The 27,768-nt window shown below is 38.6% G+C and overlaps 1 protein-coding gene and 1 long non-coding RNA gene across 5 annotated transcripts in view; one reads left to right on the forward strand and one right to left on the reverse strand.

The window, feature by feature from the left end:
- Positions 1-27,768, forward strand: part of STRN (striatin) — a 116,089-nt gene that overhangs the window by 495 nt on the left and 87,826 nt on the right. The window lies entirely within an intron of this gene.
- LOC309644284 lies at positions 528-26,859 on the reverse strand. Its single transcript, XR_014254348.1, has 3 exons — positions 24,106-26,859; positions 5,866-24,071; positions 528-5,806 (listed from the first exon to the last, which is right to left on the reverse strand). It is a non-coding gene; the product is annotated as an uncharacterized lncRNA (long non-coding RNA).

Consider the following 27,768-nt stretch of genomic DNA (forward strand, 5'->3'; position numbering starts at 1 on the left):
CCGCTCAGCCCTCGCTCGTCCCCTCCCCCTTTGCTCCCGCCCATCCCACCCAGAACCTCGTCCCCTTCCTCCCTTCACCTTTGCCTTTCGCCGACCCCACTTCCTCGACCCAGGTTCCCACTCCCGCCCGTGATGCGTTGTTTACCCTCCCCGCACCTTTTCATCTGCTCCTTACCACTCTTAACTCTCAGGCTTATTTCAGCTCTCTTGCCATTCCACATCTTAGGTCTTCCCTTTCAGTTTACTAATTGGGCTGACAGTAGTTTTACGAGATGAGCAAATCATCTCCTGTCCTAGTGAGTCCCATCCTAGGTCTAGAGACGGTCCCCGTAAAAGGTATTGACAGTTGGAGCCTGTCAGTAAGGAAGGTGGTCAAAGAAGACCAGAAGTTGTGTCCGTGAGGCCTTGACTTTAGGCAAGAAGCTGCTCTTGGGCCAAAGTGTTACTAGGAATGTCAGCTCCCTTTTTATATGTGTAAATGTTTCTTCTCTTCCTTTTCCCTCACCCCCTCCCGCGTTTCTTTTAGTTGTTTCAGATTCGTGGATTTTGAATGAAGGACCTAGATGATCACAGTCAGATGATGGTTCAGGGATGGTTTTCAGTTCTCAGAATCTGAAACTTCCTAAGGGTTAATTTTCTGTTCAAGGTTTTGTGAGATTGACTTGTAATTTAAAAGGAACTAAAAGGGGCTTTAAAGTTGATTACATTTCCTTTCATAATCTGCAAGGTAAAGTATTGGGTTGGCCGGAAGGTTCGTTCGGTTAATGAATACGTTGTTCAATAAAGTTCTTAGTGAAAATGAAAAATGTATGTCTTAGTTTTACTGAAAACCGAACAAACTTTTTGGCCAGCCCAGTATATCCAGGGAGGAAGCTATTGTGGGCTCTTAGAAGAATGAAAGTGAGGCTGATATTTTGCAGGCCATATCTGAATTGGTAAGTAGGTTTCAGTGGTTGTTCTTAAAACTTCCAAGGCACTTCCAAGGCATACACCAATTTCACAAAGAACTTAAAGAACTCTGAGTGGCTGTGCCTTTCTGTTTTACTGGCTAATACTGTATGCTTATGAAATCTGAGTGTAGTTTTGGTTGGTGAAACACTTGAAGTTAAAATGCTACCCACGGTGTCACCGTTTTGGGTAGCATGTATTTTCTTTGGCACTTAAAAAAATGAAAAGGAGAAATAGAATCATGTGCTGGAACGGGCTGCTTTGGTGGAGTGGAAGTGGTCGTGGAAGGAGCAAGCAGAAAGGGTCATAATACAAGCTGTGGTTGCTGGCAGCTCTGTGACCTTGAGGAAATCCTTTAACCTCTTTGAACTTCACTTCCATCATTTATTCAGCATATTTATTGAGTGCTTATACTGTGCCTCTAGGCCCTGGGATTAACAAAACAGGCAAAGCTTCTGCCCTCATAGACCTTATGTTTTAGTCGGGAGGCAGTCAGCAAATGCAACTATATAGTATACTGATCCACAGTGCAGCTGCTATGGGAAAAATAAATCAAGGTACAAGTGTAGAGTGTGATAGGGGCAACTGTTTTAGATGGAGTGGTCAGGGAAAAATATGTAATTTTTCTCATAATGAACTAGCAATGCATTCCATAAGTGAGCTTGTGGATTTCAGACTTAATGGAAGTATTAAAGGCAGGCTTTAACTTTAATGTTGTACAGTTGTGGATAATGATTTTTGTATGTAGCTGTTTAAATTTTAATTTCTTATCCAGTTTAGGGAATGTAAGATAAATCACAGTACTTTGTTCAAAAACAAACAACAATTCTTACCTCCTTACCTGGGAAATTTGAGAATTTCCAACCTAGCTCAACTCCTCTCCCCCCACCCCCATATTTAACTTTTCAATTTACCTGTAACTATAGTTACTCTTTAGTTATGCCCCCTCTACCCCTTCCCCCAATGTATACACACATACACATACTACTTACCAGGTTATTTATCGCAAATCTTAAACTTCTGGTAGGTTTCCCATTGGTGCTCATCATATTAAGGGCACTACATTTTTACAGTATCTTTTGGTTTGTGCTCCAGTTAAATTAAGCATCCATGGAGAAACTTAGAAAATGTGCCATAGTTTTTAAACAGAACAGTATGTATTTTGGAAGGAGAGAGTTCACAGGAATCTGTGGTCTTTGACCCTCTTATTAGCATAATTGAAAATATATTTTAAAAATCATTTCTTTACATCAACATTAAATTTGACCATATCCTTTATTTTTCTTTTCCCATTGGAATTTTTCTAGAAAAACAGTAGGAAATAAGAATTGAATGAATGATGATGAAATTTGGATCAGTTGGTATTCTCCTTTTATTTTCAAATCTCTGCTTAAGTCGTTAACACCAGAGTCAACAAAAATACCTTTAAGATTAGGTCTAATTTGTCCCTTCAGGAACCTGTCAGTCCTGCTCTTTCAAGTTGCCAGGGCAGAGTTGTGAAAGGCAGTCCAAGCTCTCATCTCCCTGGCCTGCCGGCACCACTTCCTCCTTCCTTCAGATCTTGGGAGCAAGGAACTGGCCACATTGTGCCAAAAACGTATTGGTCATTTTTTGCCCCCTTGCCCATCTAGGTTAATATAAAATTCTTTTTACTTTTGGCAATCCCCCTCCTGCCTCACCACCACCATTCATATGAGAATAGGTAATTCATGGGAAAAGAATGGTTAAGGTTATTATTGAGCTTTATATTTGTGAAAGGAATTGGAGATAGAATACAAATCATAACATTTGAGAGAATTTTCTGTGTATGAGACATTGTGCTAGATGATTTCAAAGAAACAGTCTAATTGGAGTGATAGAACAAACAAAATGCAGTAGAATCAGAGTTTATCATTTGGGGGTTTAAATTTTCTTAGGCTAGCATAAGAGAGGAGGGCTAGTAGTGAATGGGGAGATTAGCAGGAAGAAAGAATTTATGAAGTAATGAGAACCTAAGGCTCAGTATTTGAAAATTACTGACTTCTGGGAAAGAAGCATGTAAGTAAAAAATAGAAGGTATTGTCCCTAGATTTAGAAGTTTGTGTGTGGTAGGGGAGGCTCTGCTGTCTACCTGGAAATGCTGAATTGCATGAAAAAAGGTGATATGATTGAGTATTAGGGCATATGGTCTGGAGGCTCTGTACTGGAATGTTTATGAGTCTAGGTTTTGGCATTATTGGTTCATATTTTCATTCAACAAATGTTTTCAAGTACCTACTTCATACCAAGTCCTGTTCTAAGGCACTGGAGAAACGATAACGATTAAAACAGATCCTACCTGCATGAAGCTTAAATCGTGGGGGAAGACGGGCAGCAATAAATGAATACATTCATCAAACGTTAGGTGGTAATAAGTGCCATGATAAGGTAGGGTAAGGAGGATATGGAGCGCTTGAGAGGGTGGAGTGGGGAAGAAAGGCTTTACTATTGATAAGGTGCTATTTAAACAAAGACCTGAAAAGGTGACATCTGTGGAAAGAGTGTTCTAGGCAGAGGGAACAGTAGGGGGAAGGGGAAACATGCTCGGAATGTTTGCAGAGTAATTAGGCAAGTGTGGCTGGAGTGGAGGAGGAGAACGGAAGAAATGATGTCAGAGATACTGGGTCTTGCTCATTGTAAGGACTTTATTTTTACCTCAACAAGATGGGCAACTGTTGAAATGTTTTGAGCAAAAGAGTGCCACCATCTTTAAATGGAACCCTTTGCAAGGATCCAGAATAGACTTGGAGGGGAGAAAGGGGAGATAAATCAGTCTAGTTAGGAGGCTATTTTAATAATCCAAGCCAGAGATGAACTAGGGTAATAGTGATGCGTTAAGTGAATAATGTTCACATGTGATACATATTCAAAATATAATGGATCCTGAATACATTTTTGGAGGTAGAACTAGCAAGATATGCCGAAGGATAGGTTGTGAGATTTGAGAAAAAGGGGAGTCAATTATGACTCAATTATTTTGACTGAGCAGCTTCATAGAACTATTGTGAAGGTTTACTGAGCATTTAAATGGACAAAATAAGCACTTAAAATGACAGTTTATTTTTTGTTATTATTATAACTATTATTTACAATTACAGTGAAAGGCAACATGGCATAGACCTGGATTTAAATCTTTGCTTTAAAACCTACTATTTTATTTCATGCTAAAAATATATGTTTACCATAATTCTGACCTCTCAGGACCTTAGTGTCCTCATTTGTAAGGTGAGGCTGATAAACTACCTTGTGAGAATTAAATGAGATATTTTAAAATATCTAGCAGAGGTCTGGTACATAACACAAAGTAAGTGCCGAATAAATAAATGGTAGCAAGTGCATGATGTTAAATTTGTACTCCAATTTGTCTCCTTATCCCCAGAGAAAAGCAGAATCTTCAGTCATAAATCTTCTAAGGCTAGAGCATGTAAGTGTCATCCTGGGACCATGCAGTCTAATACTCTGGGTCTGATCGTGGCACTCAGGGACATTTATGGAGGAGTGAATTATTGCCATTCCATAGCAATCAGTCTCTCTGCCCGCTGCCCTCGGAGCACTGAGACAGGTAGCATCAGGGCCACTGTGAGGGGGGACACGGTGAGGGAAGGCGGGAGGTAGTGGGGGCCACCCTGCGGTATCCTGTCCCCTCCTGAGGCACCGTCAGGTGGGATCCAGGTGGGACTCAGTGTCCAGGAGCCCAGGAGAGGCCACGGGGACCCTCAGGCCAGGAAAGGCAGGCCCGAGGCGGGCCGCCCCGGGGCTCAGGGGAGCAGAGGCAGGGTTCCTGGGAGGAGCGGACTCCCGGGGCAGCCGGCCACCTCGCTCCTGGCCTGGTGGGTGGTCACAGCCCATCTTTCTGTTCCCCAAGGGGACTTGCCGAGAGAGAGGGGGTGGCCAGCAGTGTGACCCGTCTGTCACGTGAGCTGGGCGCCCAGGCTGGATGTGAGCTCCCTCCAGAGCACATAACAGGCGGGGTTCACTCACAGGGCTGGGCTGGGACGGATGCCCCGACCCGGCCCTTCGGCCCCCTCTCGTCTCATCTGTCAGTCGGTCAGCCTCAAAACATTGACTGTATACTTGAAATGTTCTTGCTTTTCTTTATAATCCACTATGTGTCTGTTGTTTGGAACATATAAATTTCTCTGAATATGTTTGTCTTAACCTTGCATGACCTTTTGGATAACAAATTATATACATTTGCCAACCACTCTATAAAACTAATCTTTGGTATTATTTGGCCTTTTTAAACCACTTCCTTTTAACTTGGAACAGGTGAACCCCATTGTGGTATGGTATAATTTTGTAAACAGGTTCGTTTTTCATTCTATTCATATTCTTGACAATTTATAATCTTTAAATATATTTTGGAAAGATTATAGAGGTTTTACTCTTTTAAAACATATCCTACTATTTGTCACTTTAGTTCAGTGTTTTTCAACTTTAGCTGCAATCTTAGAATAATCTGGGAAACTTTAAAAAATATTCATTTCCTGGCCTGTACCCCAGATCATTTAAATCAGATAAGAATTAGCGTCCATGGCATTAGTATTCTTTTGAGTTTCCTGGTGGCTCTAATATACAGCAAGGATTGAGAACCATTGCTTTAGTTGTCCTTTTCTGTTATTACGTATGTTGGTGATTTCAACACTTGTGTTTGTATGCCAGATATGGATGACTTTTTATATAATTTGGGATATAATTTCTGTTATTTTTCTATTATTCTTTCTGATGGTACCTAGCATTTTTAGGCAGTAGAATATTATAGTTTGAATCACCTCCTGCTGAATGAGAGATATAATGATGTAGTAATCTTTGAGCTGGAATAAACTTTGGAAGTAATCACCTACAACTTTCTTTTAGGGGTAAAATCTTTGAGCTGGAATAAACTTTGGAAGTAATCACCTACAACTTTCTTTCTTTTAGGGGTAACACCCAGAGAGGGGTTAAATGACCAAGAATGAAACAGGTTTCATACAAGCCCTGTCACTTAAATCTCCAGATACCTTTATGGTTTTTAAAAAACTTCTCAAATACATTATCTTCCTTGATGCTTACAACCTTCTCAGTTAATCAGAGTCACACTAATGTGACTTATCATTTCCCTTTTTATTTTAAAACAACAAACATGGAGATTTTACTGTGTTCTATATACCGTTCTCTAGCTTATTTTATTAGCTACATTTAAGATTTCCTCTTGACTTTGGTGCTCTGTAGTGTCATTATGATGTGTCAAGGTATAGATTTCCTTTTATTTTATTTGGGACTTTGTTAGGCTTGAATCTCTAGATTGACATCTCATTAGTTCTGCAGAATTCTTGGTCATTATCTCTTTAGATTTCTCCTCTATCTTATTCTCTTTTCTTTTCCTTTTGGGTCTCTGATTACACGTATCTTAGGCCTTCTTTATCTGCTCTATATTTCCCATTTTTTTTTATCACTACATGCTTTATTCCAGATAATTTATTCTGATTTATCATCCAGTCCATTAATTTTCTCTACAGTTGTATCTAGTCTTTTAAGGTCATCCAGTGAGTTTGTGATTTTGGTTATTGTTGAACTTCAGTTTGGGTTCCATTTATTTTTATTAATTAATTAATTAATTTATTTATTTATTTATTTTTGGCTGTGTTGGGTCTTCGTTGCTGCGCGCGGGCCTTCTCTAGTTGCGGCGAGCGGGGGTTACTCTTCGTTGCGGTGCGTGGGCTTCTCATTGCGGTGGCCTCTCTCGTTGCGGAGCACGGGCTCCAGGCACGTGGGCTTCAGTAGTTGTGGCTCGTGGGCTTCAGCAGTTGTGGCTCACGGGCTCCAGAGCACAGACTCAGTAGTTGTGGCACACGGGCTTAGTTGCTCCATGGCATGTGGCATCTTCCCGGACCAGGGCTCGAACCCGTGTCCCCTGTGTTGGCAGGTGGATTCTTAACCACTGCGCCACCAGGGAAGCCCTGGGTTCCATTTATAAATCTGCTGCATCTTTTCTTAGCAGCTTCCTATTCCCTGAAGATATTTTCAGGGTCATCTTTTATTCTTTAAACCTAGTAAGTATAGTTATTTCTTTTTCTTTGTTTTTAATTAATTAATTTATTTATTTATCTTTGGCTGCATTGGGTCTTCGTTGCTGCATGCGGGCTTTCTCTAGTTGCAGCGAGCGGGGGCTACTCTTTGTTGTGGTGCATGGGCTTCTCATTGCGGTGGCTTCTCTTGTTGCGGAGCACAGGCTCTAGGTGCACGGGCTTCAGTAGTTGTGGCTCGCAGGCTCTAGAGCTCAGGCTCAGTAGCTGTGGCGCACGGGCTTAGTTGCTCCACGGCATGTGGGATCTTCCGGGACCAGGGCTGGAACCCGTGTCCCCTGCATTGGCAGGCAGATTCTTAACCACTGTGCCACCAGGGAAGCCCCCGGTTATTTCAAAGTTGGTGTCTCTCTTCTTCCTATATGTGAGGTCTTGGAGGTCCCTTTCTGTGGTCTGTTGTCTTTGCTGGCTCCTGCTCGTGATGACTTGTTTCTTTGTATGCATAGATATCTGTGTGCTGCTCACTGTCCTTGAAAAAGTGTAGGACTAAATCAGGTCTCAAATAAAGGTATTCTTCAGAAAGTTTTTGCCTTTGTTTCTGGTGGGTTTCTAGAGGCATTACCTAGACTGAACCACTTTAAAGCAAATTTGTTGCTTGAAGTTTTGGACCACCCAAATAGTTGATGCCTATTTTGGTTGTAAATACTTTTGTGGGCCAATATACTTCTGCTTCACCTTTGCCTTGAGGGTATAGGCCCTTTAGGGCCTTAGCTAAATGTATATTTCCTATTAGACTCTATACTCTGGATGGTTCTGGTCTTTGCATTTTGCCTTTTGGGTCCTGCAAAGCTGTCAAAACTGAAGCTCGGATTTGTTCTGATTGGTCATCACCAAAGGGCAAAAGTGGCTTTTGTTCCCTTACCTCATGGGTTCCCATTTTCCCTTCAATTTTGGTCAAATAATTCCTTACTTTCTTACCAGCTTTGCTTTTTAAGATGATTGTGGAAATATTTTATCTAGAATTTTTAGCTGTTTTCAGTAGGAGAGTTGTTTCACGGCATCGTTACTAGAAACTAAATTCTCTTATATTACTTTCAAAAACTGACAAATAAAAATGGCCCCAATAATTATTTGGGGAGAAATATCATTGATAGCATTTCTTTATCAAGAGATGTGCCTATTTAGCCCTAAATATTATTTACTATCTAAATTACTTTTCTTTGTATTGGTAGGAGGATACTTACAACTTTTCTCCAAAATCTTGGTAATTTAGGCAGAATTTAAAACAAACCCCTTTACTAATCAGCCTTTGAAAGATGTTTGAAAGTCCAAATAATTGGGACTGGTTTCCCTTTGTCAGCCTACTATGTACTTGATGTAAGCTACACTTTTTTTTTTTTTTATACTTTTTGATTTATGAAAGTTTTAATTCTGGGCCATTAGAAATAAAATTGCCCTTGGGATCTTTGGAGTTTCTTGCTTTGGTCGCCATTTTGATAAAACAATTTATTGACCATCATAATTTGACAGTGGAAAGTGTGGGCCTTCTAGTCAGACAGCTCCATAACTTCTGATTTATAATTTTTCTGGACCTCATTTTTATTTATTTTATTTTACTTTTAAAATTTTTATTTATTTATTTTTTGGTCACGCTGCTTGCGGGATCTTAGTTCCTGACCAGGGATTGAACCTGGGCCCTCGGCAGTGAAAGCGCGGAGTCCTAACCACTGGACCACCAGGGAATTCCCTGGACCTCACTTTTATTTGTAAATCGTAGATAACATACCCATCAAGCAGAGTAGTTGTAAGGTTTTTAAAAGATAAAATATGCACAGTACATAACCCATAATAGGTGTCCAATAAATGGTTTGCTCTTCTTGGTTGAAATTTCTAGGGACAGAATGCATTTGATTGTATTATTTATTTCAATCATGTTTTAGAAGCCATGAACTAGTTTCAGCAATCCATTTGGCGTAGTAGCTGCTTACATTCTCTTTGCCCTATTAGTAGTGATTTACGGACAATAAATTGACAGTAGTGAAAGCAGGGAGCAGCCCAGAGATGGCAGTAGTAGGTGGTAATAACTTGTAGGCATTGCAGACTGGAGATATAATAGAGGAAAATTGTAGTTTGGGAGAGAAACCTGAGGCAAGAAAGAGAAGTTGAAAAGGGGGTAGAAGAAAAGAACAGACAGGGAAAGGAGCAGAGGGGTTGAGGGGAACATAGGCAGACAGGAGGCAGAAACTGCACTGCACACATTCACCTGTTCTTAATTCCTAATGGATGTATTTTCTATAGTCTTCATTTTAGCACTTACTATTGTAGAATTTTAAGGCTGACAGGGATAGACACTAATCATATTTTTACCTCCTGAGGGACCTTAGAACTTAAGCAGTCTCATCCCTTGTTTTATCATTTAGAGCCAGAGAGAGGAAGTGAATTGTCTTAGATCATTCTGTGAGTTGGTGTAGATTTAGGTTAGAACTCAGGAGTCCCAGTACTCAGGCCAGGCCATTGTTCTCCATACCACATTGTCTCCTTTTATTGATCCCTCACCCTGAATGACTGCTTCTGATCTGAAGTAGACAAGAGAATTATAATATTTACCTGAAATCACTACTAATAGGGTGAAGAGAATGTAAGCAGCTACTATGCCGAATGGATCACTTAAACTAGTTCATGGCTTAAGTGTTTAGGTATGCTTTGAATAGCTGTCATAATTTAAAGAAAATTCTTATTTATTTCAAGCTTTTCTTCAGGTAAAATAATTTAATGAAACAATTGTATTGTAAGGGGCTTAGGAAGAGTCTTCAACAATTTATGTTCCTCAAATGTGTTTAATAATGTATCACTCTAGTTTCTTTTAATACTTTTATTTATTTTTGTGTAGTGAATATTGAAATAAAATGTTTATTTCTTTTTAAAAAATGTCTGCAAATTTGGGACTTTTGCAGCTTGCTCTGAGAATAGCCTGATTAAGTTCTGTATATATTTATTAATATAATTTGTGTTTATTGATCAGATATCAAATTTTGTGTAGTGCTTTAGTTATTAGGTTATTCTTAGCTCACCTACTTTACATATGCTATATTTGAAAAGAGTAATATGTCAATCATGTATTTGCTCTTATGCAGTAAGGTATTTGAGGAAATAAAAATCACCTTCTTTGGCAGACTTTAATGCTGTTTAACCTTTATTATAAAAATACCCTATCTGAACAAGATGATGGGATATTAGAAAATACTGTTACATAAGAAGGAAAATTTGTCATAGAGTTAGTTAGAAGCAGTATGGCCAAAGGAAAATGAGTAGGTATTTTGTTCTGGAGATAAGATAGGGAGAAAAATAAGGGAGCAGAAGCTCTGGAATTCAGGTGAGCTCTGGGATATATTGAGTAAGGTTGGGTGGAATAGGTATTTTGGGTGTGGTGAATAGGTTCTCGGCATAACTGCACTACAGGGATCCAAGGAAAGGGCGGGGCGGGTGGGGGGTGGGGAGTGTTTCATCACTGTACACACAGGTTTTATTAGCACTCATTTACATGTGACAGAAATTGGATCCAGTACCAGCATATCTAGTTAGGAGAAATAAACTCGATGTCAAATTCCACAAGGGTGATACCAGTTTCACCTGATGGAAAATTACAGCCCAGTCTGGGACTTGTTCTCAGTTTTTTTGTTTATACCTCCTAAATGAGAAAGTTAAGCAGTGAGCTAAGGAGCCTAAATGATAGGCACAACTAAAACCTGCTCCTGAGGAATGTGGATTCCTATCAAGCTAAAAGGAGGGAATAGGAGGAGCCTGGGGATCTGGGTCAGCATACTTACTGAACTTGAAAAAGCAGTCAGTCAGGGAAGATGGTGCCCTGGTCCCAGTAATAGAACCCATACTTTATCTGTTGTTTTCTCTCTTTCGTTTCTTCTTTACCCTCCAAAAATAATAATAGTTTTATTTACTCAGCACTTGCCATGTGCCAGGTACAGTGCTAAACACTTTACGTGTATAATCTTTGTTTTTTTTTTTAATTAATTAGTTAATTTATTTATGACTGCATTGGGTCTTTGTTGCTGTGTACGGGCTTTCTCTAGTTGAGGTGAGCGGGGGCTACTCTTCTTTGTGGTGCGCGGGCTTCTCATTGCGGTGGCTTCTCTTGTGGAGCACGGGCTCTAGGCACGCGGACTTCAGTAGTTGTGGCACGTGGGCTCAGCAGTTGTGGCTTGCCGGCTCTAGAGCGCAGGCTCAGTAGTTGTGGCGCACAGGCTTAGTTGCTCCACAGCATGTGGGATCTTTCCGGATCAGGGCTCGAACCCGTGTTCCCTGCATTGGCAGGCGGATTCTCAACCACTGCGCCACCAAGGAAGTCCCTATCATCTTTTTTAATCCTTGCAAAACTGTATGTGGTAGGTATTCATAATTATTCCCTAATTCATAGATGAGAAGAGAGGTTAAATAATTTGCCATGAGAAAAGTTTGAGTGATGGGCCTGGGCATAGTAAGTAGAAGGAAATATTTTGACATTTTTCTTGTTCTCTCATGCTTCTGAGTCAGCGTACAGGCCTGGATATTTTCCTCTCCCTTGTCTGGTGAATTTCTAATCATCTTCCAACATTCATTTTACTTTGGGAAACCTCTCTGATCTCCAGACACAGTGAAGCTTCATGCTCCCCTAACAGTTTGTATATATAAGAAAGAAGCTTTGTTATCCAATACCATCCAGACTGGTTGGTCAGTAAATCCGAAAAGATGGTTAAAATGACACTTGAAATAATTTAAGTTAAAAATATTTAAACATACGGTCATTTGCCAGCATAAGACCAGGCCCACTGACCCTTCACTGTTGTTTGCTAGAATGCCTATCGGAGTTCTGTGTTGTCATTCTTGAATAAGCTACAATTATAATGTATTGTTAATGATTTCTGGTTTTGGTTTTCCTTGAGCAAAGCACAGTGAGTGTAAAACCGTAGATTTTTAATGACCTTTCTCCGGTCTTTTACAGTTGTTTCCCCCACATCTAATTTGACAGCAATATTTTTTAGGGTGTCTCCTTTACTGTCTTGTCTTTCTGAAGCATTCAACATAGTCTTTGTCTTCATACCCATATTTTGTTGGTTTATTTAATGTTTAATTGAATTATCTAATCAAAGTAACAAGTGCAGCTGACGTAAACAGGTTTGGGAGGAAATCTAGTTGACTCTTGGTCAACCAACATGTATGAGTAAACTACAGAGAATACCATACTCTAGCTTTGAATGTTTAATATACCTTGGGCTTTGGGCAGTGTTTTACAAAGGGGCTAGAGAATACTGGTTAATCCATAGGGTTGGTTAAGAGAGGATTAGTGGTGAGAACTTCTACTGTATCTTGATTATACCACCTATCATACTTTGCATATTTGTTTCCTCACTAGATTGTGAGTCACCTTAAGGGTGTTCTTATTTCCCTAAGGTTCAGCCGAATGACTTGCATATAGCAGTTGCTTAATATATGGTTCTTGAATGAATCATGTATTAGGTTACATTGTTACATGAATATGTATTAAATATGTGTCTCTATATGTATACCTTGTCTCCCAGCTAAATTGTGTCCTTAAGGGCAAGTCTTGTGTCCTACACTTCTTTGATATTTACAGTGTTTGTCACTGTAGTGTACAATGGTTGTCCCTTGGTGTCTGCAAAGCGTTGGTTCCAGGACCCCACCCCCATGGATACCAAAATCCGCACGTGCTCAAGTCCCTCATATAAAATGGTATAGTACGGTAAGCCCTCCATATCCACTGGTTCTGCATCTTTATGTTGGTATATAGAGGAACAGTGTATCTGTCTCTTGCTGCTAGCTATGACTTCCACTGGAAGGAGCCTTATAGAGCAAGTTGTGTCTGAATTCTGCTGTTTAGAGCATTGCCTGAGCCCTGCCACGTAATTCTGACAGAGCTCATTTTCAGGGATGCCACTGGCTTCATAATTGCAGCCTGATGTTAGCTGCAGCAAATGGTGCTTGGGCTTTGGTAGTTTTGCCTGTAGGTTTGTTTTCTTCTCCCTTTGTGTGTTAAACACTGACTGCCAGGAAGTGTCTTTGGCATCATGTCCTAAGAAGTCTTTACAATCATCAGGATAATGTGACAATTTTTTCTTCTTTTCTACAGCCCATACCTTAAAATTTTATGCACAGTTCTTATTCCTTCTAAGTAGATAACAAATGGAATAGTTCTTCTGTGAAGATAAATCTAATTTTAAATAAAATATCTAGTCATCATTACTTTGCATTCTACTTTTCTTTTTGGTTGTAGTTGCATTACCAATATGTTGTGATTTCAAACGTTTTTGAACTCTGCTTCTTTAAATAATAAAATAGAAATGCCTCCGTTATCCAGAATTCAGAATGAAAAGTTCTGATTTCCTTATCACTAAGCCTGCATCTTTTCATCAGAAATTAAAGTTTAGCCTTTCGGATCCATGTAGCTAGCCAACTAAGTGAGAATGAGCACAAAAAGACTAAAATATGAAAATACCAAAGTTGCCAAAAGCTCATGGACAATTTGTTGTGGATTAAAAAAAAAAAATTATGCTTTTGCTTGCAAGGTTTTTGGTTGGAACCCTAGGCACTTATTGAATACCTGGCATTCCTCCTATGCTTTGGAGACACCATGGAGAACAGGCAGATATGGTTCCAGCTCACACAGAGCTTATGATCAAGCAGTGATACTTAACTTCAGGTAGACCTGAGTCCATCATACCTATGGTAATATCCACTTTGCCAATGCCATTTTAGTTTTTCCTATTTAAAAACCAACCAACCAGTAGTAACAACAAAAGGAACCCCCTTCTTAGTTCTTATCCATTAGTACGGTCACCCTATCCCTTATTCTCTTTCATTTCTCTGTACAGGCCACATTTACTCCCTTCAGTTTTATACTAATCTCATCTTTCTCTCTCTCAGCTTCTTTGTTCTCTTTCTCTTTTTTGGGTTATTCATTTCTCAGTCTCTTATGATCTTGCTTCCCGTTCTCCAGTCAGATAATTGTTCACCAGATTATACTCTTTTTTTCCAGTAGTTACACTATAAAAAAAAATTTTATTTTATTTTATTATTGTTATTATTTTTCATGCCACATGGCTTGTGGGATCTTAGTTCCCCGACCAGGGATTGAACTTACACCCTCGGCAGTAAAAGTGTGGTGTCCTAACCACTGGACCGCCAGGGAATTCCTGTCAGTAGTTACACTTTAAGTCCTCTTACTCCAGTTGATTGCTTTTATTTAGATGCCTCATAAAATTATATCTTTAGTTAGTCCTGGTACTTTACACAGTTACAATTCCACATGTCTAATTTCTTGCTAAAATCTTCACCTGAGTGACTTACCACTTGAAACTCAATCGTACTTTCTAAAATCCTTCTCCCAAACCAACTTGACCTTCCTCCCCATACCCAACCTCTCGTTTACCTTGTCTAAAAACCTAGATTCAGCTTTCACTGAACATTGTACTCTCTTGTCCTCACTCTCCCAGCCGCACATCTGATTTTATAAACTCTGTGTAGTTTTAAGTCCATTTAATTAATTAATTAATTAATTAATTAATTAAAATATTTATTTATTTATTTTGTGTTTGTGCTGCGCAGCATGCAGGATATTAGTTCCCTGACCAGTGATCGAACCCGTGCCCCTTGCAGTGGAAGCCTGGAATCTAAACCACTGGACTGCCAGGGAAGTCCCTAAATCCATTTTCAATTATTTAATTCCTAATACTGTTGTTACCCTGGTTCAGACCCTCATCACCTCATATCTGGGTGACTGCAGTAAGGGACCGTCCTGATTTTTTACCTCTGGTCTCTCCCTTGGCCAAGGTATTCTGCACAATATTGCCTCTCAAGCTTCTAAAAATATCGATTTGTTCAAGACATTCTTTTTTTATTTTTCATGTTTTCCTGTAGAAGATTTCAAATCTCTCTATAATTAGGCTGTTTATATTTCCTACCTATTTGGTCTTTCCAAACCAAAATAGTGTAATCTTGCTTTGCGCATAAGCCATGTCTACTTTTTCTTTTTTCTTTTTTTTTTTCTTGAAACCATTGCTCAAAAGGGTTTGCATTCTGGAATGTCCTTCCACCACCTCATAGTTTGTATTACTCTTTCAGATTTATGGGTTTTTTATTCAGATTTAGCTTAAGTCCCATTTCCCACATGAAGAGTTTTTAGATACCCTTAGTTTTTAGTGGTTGTTCCTTTTTTAGTACAGTTGATCCTTGAACAACACGCCTTTGAACTGTGCAGGTCCACTTATACGCAGATTTTTTTCAATAGTAAATACTACAGTACTACACCATCCGAGGTTGGCTGAATCCGCTGCTGAGGAACCACGGATATACAGGAACTGCCAGTATGGAGGGCCAACTATAAGCTATACAAGGATTTTCGACTATATGGAGGGGAGATGCCCCTAACCCCCTGTTGTTCAAGAGTCAACTGTACTTGCTATGTCATTTGGCACTTAGGCTGTTACCTTATACTGTTTCCTTTTTAAGGCTGTGTTACCTTATACTGTTTCCTTTTTAAGAATCTGTTCACTTAATTTAACAGATATTTATTGGGTATCTGCAACATGCAAGTGACTTCTGGGGCTTGGGGATATAGCAGTCAATAGCAGAGACAGTACCTTTCCTCTTGGAGCTTTAGCAACTTCCTCTGTACCCAATTAAAAAAAAAGTTTTTTTTCTAGCACCTATCACAGTACATGTTAATAATGACGATGTTAGAATTGAGTTCAAATTTGCAGGAAGGAGCTCCTGGACTAATAATGCAGAGCCCCCTTTCCTGCCCCTGCTGCCTTACTGCTGACCAAAATACAGATAACTTTAGAGAAGAGGATGATTATTCTGTAGGATGAGGATATCTTTTGGAAGGTGGCTGTTTTCTTGGATTCAATAATAAATTTTTAAAAAATTAGCCAAAGTAATACTGCCTTGGAAAACATTAACTCAATTGTATACCATTAGTCTCCCATGAAAAGGATGCAAATAAGTAGAATGCAAGCAAATAGAAATCTTTTTTAAAAAGAATATTCATCATCTTGGGATCAGTACTTATTCAGTTCTCTTTTTCACACATGTCATCTTTGGTTTTATAGAAGTAAAGAATGTTAAACTCTTTCATTTTATGGTTGATGGAACTGAGGCTCAGAGCAGTTAAATAATAAGTTACACAGATTAGTGAGAGAACCAGGAGTAGGAATTTCACATCACATCAGAGAACACTGAAGTTTTGTACAATACAGTTCAATAATTGATATATATAGTATGGCCCTGAGTTATCAGGAAAAATTAAGTTATGTTCACTGACTTTTTTGAAAAGTGAAAGCAGGAATTTATTGATCTTTTAGATTCAATATACTTCAAAGCTTAAATGATTTAATTTATATCATATATTTTTTATATATGTCTATGAGTCTTCCCTATTTTCCCTACTTTGTATTCTCTTTTGTTTGCTTTTCAGACTGAGTAAAGATTGTTACTCTTGATATTTTAACCTAATTTTTTAATATTAGTTTTGTTGTTGTTGTTTGTTTGTTTTTTGGCCACGCCATGCAGCATGTGGGATCTTATTTCCCTGACCAGGGATTGAACCCGTGCCCCCTGCAGTAGAAGCACGGAGTCTTAACCACTGGATCACCAGGGAAGTCCCTTATATTAGTTTTTTTTAAATCAGAAAATTAACGTATTATGATAATTGAAAGTCAGGTAGTTGTTAATAAAAGCTTGTTTTAACAAAACTTGACTTCCCTAGTTAAAGAATCTACTTATATTGATTTTTTTTAAAGCAGTGTTTTTGTAAACTTGCTATAACGTGAAATAGAGAAGAGATTTAGAGCATGAATCACTGACTAGAAACCACTAATTTTTCTACAAAAGGAAACAATTTGAGTCCTTATTTAGAATTCAGAGTTAAATTTAGATTCTATTTTTAGAAACTGTCTAAATTTTACATTTAGCAGTTTTAAAGAAAACCAGAGCTGGACAGTGGTTAAAATGGTAAAAGCAGATTTTAATCAGGAACCATTGCGGTAGAGGGAAAGAGACCTTAACGTGGAACTGGGCTCAATCCCGAGTACAACAAGGAAAGGTGGGATATGTGGCCAATGAGGAGGGTGTGTGTGCGCATGTGTGTTGCAGGGCAGGGTGGGGCGGTAGGTGGACGGAAATTACTAAGAAGAACATCAGGGATCAGGGGGGTTTCTGACTAAACTGACCTGACAGGATTCTTGCTGAAGACAGGCCAGGGTGATCAGATATCACCCAGGGGATGGTGGGGATGAGGAATTTGATTGATAATGAGGTTGATCAGATATTGAAGGTGATGGGTTCTTGCTAAACTGATTTAGTAAGATTCTTGATAAAATTGGGCAACGTAAAGATGGCCATGGAAATCCAAAGATTGGGTCTAATAGAAGAGAGAACTCAGAGGAGCCTGACTAAAGTTTTGTCAAGGAGAGAATCTTTGTCAGAAGAAGTGATTTATTTAAAATAAGAAGAGCTAGGGACTTCCCTGGCTGGTGGCGCAGTGGTTAAGAATCCGCCTGCCAATGCAAGGAACCCGGGTTCGAGCCCTGGCCCGGGAAGATCCCACATGCCGCGGAGCAACTAAGCCCGTGAGCCACAACTACTGAGCCTGCGCTCTAGAGCCTGTGAGCCACGACTACTGAAGCCCGCGTGCCTAGAGCCCGTGCTCCGCAACAAGAGAAGCCACCACAGTGAGAAGCCCGCGCATCGCAACGAAGAGTAGCCCCCTCTCGCCACAACTAAAGAAAGCCCGCGCACAGCAACGAAGACCCAACGCAGCCAAAAATAAATAAATAAATAAAATTTTAAAAATAAATAAATAAAATAAGAATAGCTGTATATTCAAAACACAAGAAATACATAGAAAGATAAAAAGTAGATAGTACTCCTTCCTCTCCAGTCCTTGTCACAAATCTGTTTAGACATAAATTCTACTGACAATCTAATGTGTGTCCCTCCAGAATTTTATGTATATACACATGTAAACACACACAGTTGGGTTTTTTATTGAACTCGCATTTGCCTTGGCAATAATTGCATCTTTACATTTTAAGTTTTTCCAACTAAGATTTCTCTCTTTCCTTAAGCAGAGATATCCTGTACTTAAAATACCTAGGAATAAACTTAAGAACTTATAGGTTTTATTACTTTTGTGAGAGGGATTCTTTTTCCATTACATTTCTAACTGGTTATTTCCAATATGTGGGAAAGCTGTGCTTGTGTGTGCAAAGTCATCTAGTTACCTTGCAGAAATACCTTATTCTTTCTAATGTTTGGTTATTTTAGCTAGAAAAGCCAAGTGTAACTATTTCCAATATTTATTCCTCCTTTTTTCCAGTACTGGTTATCAATCCCAGAACTTTATATAATGATAGTGGTGCTGGAGAGTCTCCTTTTGTTCCTTTAAAAAAAAAAACCTAAAAAAAAAATTAAATGGAAACTGTGTAACTGTTAAGTGTGGTATTTGTTAGTGGTTTCTAAAAATTACTATCTAGGGCTTCCCTGGTGGCGCAGTGGTTGAGAGTCCGCCTGCCAACGCAGGGGACAGGGGTTCAAGCCCTGGTCTGGGAAGATCCCACATGCCACAGAGCAGCTAAGCCTGTGCTCCACAACTAGTGAGCCTGTGTTCTAGAGCCTGTGAGCCACAACTACTGAGCCCGTGTGCCACAACTGCTGAAGCCCACACGCCTAGAGCCTGTGCTCGGCAACAAGAGGAGCCACTGCAATGAGAAGCCCCCGCACGGCAACAGAGTGGCCCCCGCTCACTGCAATTAGAGAAAGCCCGCGTGCAGCAACGAAGACCCAATGCAGCCAAAAATAAATAAATAAATTTATAAAAAATAAAAATTACTATCTAGCATGTTAAGGAAGTTTCTTCTTAGTTTTCTAGTTGTTAACAGAAATAGATAATGAATTCTGTTAATTGATTTTTTGCATCTCCTAAGATAATATGTTATTTTTTCTCACTTATCTTACTAATGGCATAAGCCTGGTTGTGGAGTATTTTTTCTTTTGATATACTGATGTATTTTTTTAATTTACAAAAATCAAATTGTATAATTTTCTCTTACTTTTAAAAACGATTCATCTGTGATATTTTATGGACATGAAAGCCATTACTTTTAACTGTTTGAGAATTTCTGTGACATATTAATGGGTAATGGAATTACTGGTTTGTTGGGTATATGTAAACTTAATTTAAGTAATTTGCTGATTGGTTTCCAGACTGATTGCCCTTGTCTACGTTTCCACTAGCAGTGCATGATCGCACATTGCTGTTAACACTTGGCATTATCTAGAGTTCTAATTCTTGCTAGTCTGATAAATGTGAAGTTATATCTCCTATTTATATTAATTTGTATTTTTCTGGTTATCACTGAGATTAAGCATCTGTTCCTAAATTTGTTAGCCTTTTGGGTTTCCTCTTCTCTAAACTGATTGTTTATATCCTTTGTAGGAGCATGGAATGTCCGTCTCTTCATTTATTGAGATCATCTTCTCTCTGTAGTCACAAGTAGGGTTAGTTTTCTTTTTTCCTATCATTTATTTTTGGTAATTTTTCAGATTAGTGTTACAGTTTTAACAGGAAACAGAATGATAGTTTTATTTATTAAAGCTAAATAAATCTAATACTTGTAAAGTAGGCTAAGATGAAGTCGTTGGATTTGTATTTATATTAGGAACATCACTTAAAATAACAGGCATTGTTTTATGTAATGGATTTAATTTTAAAAAGGCATCTTTTCTGGATCTCATTTTTAAAAATCAATAAAAGGAATATATATACACACACACACTCTTGTAGCTACTTTAATTGTTTTGGGAAATGTTATGGTTTTGTGTGTATATGAAAACCAGGATTACCAAATATATTTCTAGTCTGGAAACTCCAGCCTTGTGTTACCTACCACCTACATGGAATGCCCACCTTAACAGTAAAATCAGTAACATATAAACTTATATTTCAGTCTTACCCTCCTTCCTTATAAGCTCTTTTCATTATATCCTTATTGCCTTTGTATATTATTTACATATAAGGCAAAATGTTTTAATAAAAACTTAACTCTAGCATCTATGTTTTCTTCAGATCTCTGTTAGTGTACACATTTATGTTTTAAATATGATGGGTTTGTACATAGTTATTTTAACTATTTTGTTTTTGTTTGTGTGACAATGAAATGAGTTATAAAACCCTTATTCAGAACAATATAACATAGGAAGAGCTCAATAAAAGTTCGATTTATTAATTTTATATATTTTAATATGTGTATAAGTCCTTATACTTATTTTTAGTAATTGTGTAACCAAAACAGATGTTATTTTTGTTTATCTTTCTACTTCTGCTTACAAGAAAGTTCAGAAGGGACTTCAGCAAACTGTTCACATTGGTTATCTCTAGGTAATAGAATGGGGGTAAAGGAGTGATCTGTTGGTTGTTCCTGTATATCTTTATATAAAGTTTGAATTTTTTTCCATTTTACAGTATTTTTAATAAGGAAGAATATTTTTTAAAAGCAAATAAGATATAGCTTATCAAACTGATCTCTTTATGAGTTTGGATGGCTTTGTTATAGGACAATGGCAAAATGTCCATATGACAACATGTGGCAAAATGGTCCATATTAATAATTATCATCAAAGAAATATACATTAAAGCAATGAGGTACCCTTTTCTGTCTATGAATCTTCCTTCCTTCCTTCCTTCCTTCCTTTCTTGCTGCGTTAGGTCGTCGTTGCTGCGCACAGGCTTTCTCTAGTTGCGGTGAGCGGGGGCTACTCTTTGTTGCGGTGTGTGGGCTTCTCATTGCGGTGGCTTCTCGTTGCGGAGCATGGGCTCTAGGCATGTGGCCTTCAGTAGTTGTAGCTTGCGGGCTCTAGCGCGCAGGCTCAGTAGTCGTGGTGCACGGGCCTAGTTGCTCCACAGCATGTGGGATCTTCCTGCACCAGGGCTCAAACCCATGTCCCCTGCACTGGCAGGCAGATTCCTAACCACTGCACTACCAGGGAAGTCCCTGTCTATGAATTTTTAAAATCAATGATAACACTCAATGCTAGGGAAGATGTATTAAACTTTACTGTCATACATTGTTGTTTGTATTGTCAACTGGTTAGTATCTATAAGGAAACAGTTATACTTTGACCTAGTAATTCTATTTGTCATAGTCTATCCCAGAGAAGTAAACAAAAAATTGCCTTAAAAATGTGTATACATGAAGATCATCATTGGCAATTTATTTTGTAATAGTGAAAAATTATAATATAAATGTTAAACTGTAATGAAACAAGTATCATTTAGGAATGCTTTTGGCTGCAGGTAAACCCTGTTAACAGTGACATAACAAATAAAGATCATGTTTCTCACAAGTCTGGTGGTGGGTAGTCTTTTTGTCTGACATAAGCTGGTACAGTTGCTCAGTGAGGACATAAACTTTTTCTATTCTCCTCTGCCATCTTTCACCCTCAGTGTGCGGGCTTATTGTCTTCCTTCTTGTTACATTATGATTACAAGATTGCTATAGTTAGAGACATCAAGACCACAGTGAAAAGCAGCAAAAAGGTTTGTTTGTGGTTTTTTGTTTGTTTGTTTGTTTTGGAGTGAGTCTCCTTTATCAGTGAATGATAAACTTTCCCCAGAAGTACCTTCTTTCCATCCCCAGCAGACATCTCATTGGTTACTTTGATATGCGTGACTATAACAGAATCTAGGAAAGCAGTCATTTGGCTTTCCAGATTTTATAGTGGGAAGTTACAAGCTAGGTGAAAAAGGGATTAGGAATGTGTGTTTTGAATAGCCATTCCACAAGATCTGCTACAATGATTAAATAAGTTATGGTAAATTTACTTGAAGTTGTATAATAAACCCAATGAAAATGATGGTATAAAGACAGTAATAACACAGAAAGTGTTTTCATGACAAAAAGTAAGCTATAAAATTTTGCACCATGATTCCATCTACGTAGAGAAATGGATTGAAGGGGAAATTAGAAGGAAATAATTCAAATGACATAAATAAAAGCAAAATTAAAGTGTATCTGAATAGCTTTGCACATTACTTTTTTTTTGGACAGTATGGAGGAAAGGGCTGGTGTTCTCCTGTTTTGTATATCTAAAAGCAAAATTGCCAAATCATAGAGTATGTGGGTAGCTTTGTCAGCTCCCTTTTGCAAAAGAAATTTAACTAATTTGCATTGCCACCAGCCATATAAAGATATATCTGTAATTCATCTGCTTGTGAACATTGGGTTTTATCACTTAATTTACCTTTTTAATTTAACAGGTATATATGGGATACATCAGGGATAAAACTTTTTTAAAAATTTATGGGACAAAACTTAAAAAAAAAATTCAAACTTATAGGAACGTTCCACAAAGAGTACACAAAAATCTTCACCCAGCTTTACCAATTGTTAATATTTAAAACTGTGATAATTTGTATTTCTTATTACTATTTAGGCTCTTCAGTTTTCCGTGTAGTGATTTATCATCTGTATAAGCCTCATGGCTCTTCATCAGTCTCTCATTTGTTTTTAAGTAGAATCTGGTTATTGTGTTGATTAATATTGACCTTTTTTTAGAGGTAGATTTTTTTAAAGTTATTTCTTTCATTTATATTTTCTATTACTTTTCCTTTGTAGCATATCTTATCACACATATCATATCATTATGCAAAATGTCTTGCAGTTGAATAGTTTACTACATGTATCTTAACTCTGATTATAATCATTTCTTCAGAAGTTATAAAGGCTTATGCTATATTTATAAGAATATAAAAAACTACTCCTTAAAAAAAACAATATTTTATGTAGATTATAAGCTCTGTGAAAAAATGGACTATGTCTGTGGTGGGCTGTGTCCACCCCAGCATAGTTTCGTTACATGGTAAGCATGGAATAAATGGGTGGGTGGATTTTATTTATTTATTTATTTATTTATTTATTTATTGGCTGCGTTGGGTCTTCATTGCTGTGTGCGGGCTTTCTCTAGTTGCGGCAAGCAGGGGCTACTCTTCATTGCTGTGCGAGGGCTTCTCATTGCGGTGGCTTCTCTTGTTGCAGAGCATGGGCTCTAGGTGCACAGGCTTCAGTAGTTGTGGCACACGGGCTTCAGTAGTTGTGGCTCACGGGCTCTAGAGTGCAGGCTCAGTAGTTGTGGTGCACGGGCTTAGTTGCTCCACGACATGTGGGATATTCCCGGAACAGGGCTTGAACCCACGTCCCCTGCAGTGGCAGGCGGATTCTTAACCACTGCGCCACCAGGGAAGCCCCTGTGTTCCTTTTAATCCTCATGTTTTTGTCTCTTTATCTTATTGGATGCAGCCTTTTCTCAAATGTCAAGGTGGACCATTTTTAAGAGTGTGGCACTCATAAACTGGTGGGAAGTCCTCTATATCTAGACTAGCTGTCTGCCATGGAGGCTTCACTACAGGATGATCAGGCCTTCACTGAAGGATGATCTGATTTAGGTGAAATGGTTTTTTTGTTGAAAGAGCCCTGAATGTCATACTTAAATGGCATTTAAGTTTTTTTCTCTGAGTTTATTCAGTTTTCTAGAAAATGGTATTCTAATGATCTGCCTTGGAGAGAGAGCCTAGCTGCAGAGGTAGATGGAACCTGGCTAGGGAAGCAGATTATAGATCTTACCTTTTAAAGCTTTCACTTAGTCATCCTGTTTTATTTTGTTCTTTTTGTCACCGCCTCATTCTTGCCCTCTACTATTCCTGCCGTTCTGAGTCAAGACCTCTCTGTTTACATTTCTTCAGAGGATAAGTGTCTAGGATCTTGGGGAGGTGGGTTAGAAGTAGTTGTTTTATTTCAGGGAGTAGAGGTGGGTTCCTGTAGGTTTGACTACACTTCATATACTTTTAACCTTCCCCCCTGTCTTAAGCCCTGTGACACACCTGCCCCATCTGTGTATCTCATACCTCTTAATTTCTGAGCTTTTCAAGGTGCTTTGGGGGAAATCTACTAGCTTCTCATTGAACTCCCTCTGCAGGTACTTAGGTTTCTGAGCTGCTGAGTTAGTAGTACTCTTTCTTCATCTGTTGAGCTGCTGAGTTAGTACTCTTTCTTCATCTCTTTTCCACCTTCCAAATATTTATCATCCCTTGACCCCTGTTGCCTCTGTATGTTCTCTTTGATCTTGTGGGTTTATATCTTTAAAAAAGTTATTTAATGCTCCTTGGTAAGGAGCTATTCTGTCTTATGTTATGTTATGTTATGTTATATGTTATTTATTTATTTATTTATTTATTTATTTTTGGCTGCATTGGGTCTTCGTTGCTGTGCACGGGCTTTCTCTAGTTGCAGTGAGCAGGGGCTATTCTTCATTGCGGTATGCAGACTTCTCATTGTGGTGGCTTCTCTTGTTGTGGAGCACGGGCTCTAGGAGCGTGGGCTTCAGTAGTTGTGGCATGTGTGCTCAGTAGTTGTGGCTCATGGCTCTAGAGTGCAGGCTCAGTAGTTGTGGCGCACGGGCTTAGTTGCTCCGCAGCATGTGGGATCTTCCCAGACCAGGGTTCGAACCCGTGTCCCCTGCATTGGCAGGCAGATTCTCAACCACTGAGCCACCAGGGAAGCCCCTCTAGGTGATTCTGATGCTGAAGTTTGATGCTGCCAAGTGAAGACACTGTCTTTAGGAAAGAGGGCTAGCTAGAGGCAATGATTGTGTGCCCAGAGAAAAACAACTAGCAGCCTAGATGCAAGAGAATAATGTAATCCAAAGATTTTCAGGGGAAATAGGTGTAGTTTATAGAAGACATTAAGATATAAAGCAGATAATTGAAATTTCACTGTATGCTCTTCCTTAGGTTAAGTAAACTATTTTATTGACTTTTACTTTTCATGGATTTCTCTTGTTATTTGTGAGTTTGTGCTCAATTGACAGAACCTTAAATTAGTTGTTTTCTGGCACTTTATTATAGATTTTTGTAAAAATGAGTGCTCGTTCTCTCCCATAGCAGATGACAGAAAAACAACTGAAAAATATCCAACCGAGACTAATATTTTATGTACTTTTCTTTTTGAATATACTTTTCAGTGATTTTGTTTGCTAGTATTTTGTTGAGGATTTTTGCATCTATATTCTTCAGTGATATTGGTCCATAATTTTCTTTTTTTTGTAGTATCTTTATCTGGCTTTAGTATCAGGGTGATGGTGGCCTCATAGAATGAGTTTGAGAGTTTTCCTTGCTCTGCAATTTTTTGGAAGAGTTTGAGAAGGATGGGTGTTAGCTTTCTCTGAAGGTTTGATAGAATTCACCTGTGAAGACATCTGGTCCTGGACTTTTGTTTGTTGGAAGATTTTTAATCACAGTTTCAATTTCATTATTTGTGATTGGTCTGTTCATATTTTCTGTTTCTTCGTGGTTCCGTCTTGGAAGGTTATACCTTTCTAAGAATTTGTCCATTTCTTCCAGGTTGTCCATTTTATTGGCATAGAGTTGCTTGTAGTAGTCTCTTAGGATGCTTTGTATTTCTGCGGTGTCTGTTGTAACTTCTCCTTTTTCATTTCTACTTTTATTGATTTCAGTCCTCTCCCTCTTTTTCTTGATGAGTCTGGCTAAACGTTTATCAATTTTGCTTATCTTCTCAAAGAACCAGCTTTTAGTTTTATTGATCTTTGCTATTGTTTTCTTTGTTTCTATTTCATTTATTTCTGCTCTGATCTTTTTGATTTCTTTCCTTCTGCTAACTTTGGGTTTTGTTTGTTCTTCTTTCTCTAGTTCTTTTAGGTGTAATGTTAGATTGTTTATTTGAGATTTTTCTTGTTTCTTGAGGTAGGCTTGTATAGCTATAAACTTCCCTCTTAGAACTGCTTTTGCTGCATCCCATGGGTTTTGGATTGTCGTGTTTTCATTGTCATTTGTCTCTAGGTATTTTCTGATTTGTTCTTTGATTTCTTCAGTGATCTCTTGGTTATTTAGTAGCGTACTGTTTAGCCTCCATGTGTTTGTGTTTTTTACGGTTTTTTCCCTGTAATTGATTTCTAATCTCATAGCGTTATGGTCAGAAAAGATGCTTGATATGATTTCAGTTTTCTTTTTTAAATAAATTTATTTATTTATTTTTGGCTGTGTTGGGTCTTTGTTTTTGTGCGAGGGCTTTCTCCAGTTGCGGCGAGTGGGGGCCTCTCTTCATCGTGGTGCGCGGGCCTCTCACTGTTGCGGCCTCTCCCGTTGCAGAGCACAGGCTCCAGATGCACAGGCTCAGTAGTTGTGGCTCATGGGCCTAGCCGCTCTGCGGCCTGTGGGATCTTCCCAGACCGGGGCACAAACCCGTGTCCCCTGCATTGGCGGGCGGACTCCCAACCACTGCGCCACCAGGGAAGCCCTGATTTCAATTTTCTTAAGTTTACTGAGGCTTGATTTGTGACCCAAGATGGGATCTATCCTGGAGAATGTTCCGTGTGCACTTGAGAAGAAAGTGCAATCTGCTGTTTTTGGATGGAATGTCCTATAAATATCAATTAAATCTATCTGGTCTATTGTGTCATTTAAAGCTTCTGTTTCCTTATTTATTTTCATTTTGGGTGATCTGTCCATTGGTGTAAGTGAGGTGTTAAAGTCCCCCACTATTATTGTGTTACTGTCGATTTCCTCTTTTATAGCTGTTAGCAGTTGCCTTATGTATTGAGGTTCTCCTATGTTGGGTGCATACATATTTATAATTGTTATATCTTCTTCTTGGATTGAACCCTTGATCATTATGTTGTGTCCTTCTTTGTCTCTTGTAACACTTTATTTTAAAGCCTATTTTATCTGATATGAGTATTGCTACTCCAGCTTTCTTTTGATTTCCTTTTGCATGGGATATCTTTTTCCATCCCCTCACTTTCAGTCTGTATGTGTCCCTAGCTTGAAGTGGGTCTCTTGTAGGCAGCATATATATGGGTCTTGTTTTTGTATCCATTCAGCCAGCCTGTGTCTTTTGGTTGGAGCATTTAATCCATTCATATTTAAGGTAATTATCAATATGTATGTTCCTGTTACCCTTTTCTTAATTGTTTTGGGTTTGTTTTTGTAGGTCCTTTTCTTCTCTTGTGTTTCCCACTTAGAGAAGTTCCTTTAGCGTTTGTTGTAGAGGTGGTTTGGTGGTGGTGAATTCTCTTAGCTTTTGCTTGTCTGTAAAGCTTTTGATTTCTCCATCGAATCTGAATGAGATCCTTGCTGGGTAGAGTAATCTTGGTTGTAGGGTCTTCCCTTTCAGCACTTTAAGTGTACCATGCCATTCCCTTCTGGCTTGTAGAATTTCTGCTGAGAAATCAGCTGTTAACCTTATGGGAGTTCCCTTATATGTTATTTGTCATTTTTCCCCTGCTGTTTTCAGTAAGTTTTCTTTGTCTTTAATTTTTGCCAATTTGATTACCATGTGTCTCAGCGTGTTTCTCCTTGGGTTTATCCTGTATGGGACTCTCTGCGCTTCCTGGATTTGGGTGGCTATTTCCTTTCCCATGTTAGGGAAGTGTTCGACTATAATCTCTTCAAATGTTTTCTCAAGTCCTTTCTCTCTCTCTTCTCCTTCTGGGACGCCTATAATGTGAATGTTGTTGCGTTTAATGTTGTCCTACAGGTCTCTTAGGCTGTCTTCATTTCTTTTCATTCTTTTTCTTTACTCTGTTCCACGGCAGTGAATTCTACCATTCTGTCTTCCAGGTCACTTGTCCGTTCTTCTGCCTCAGTTATTCTGCTATTGATTCCTTTGAGTATGTTTTTCATTTCAGTTATTGTAGTGTTCATCTCTGTTTGTCC

This window comes from Balaenoptera physalus, assembly GCF_965194825.1.
Source record: "Balaenoptera physalus genome assembly, chromosome: 15".
NCBI classification, from domain to species: domain Eukaryota; kingdom Metazoa; phylum Chordata; class Mammalia; order Artiodactyla; family Balaenopteridae; genus Balaenoptera; species Balaenoptera physalus.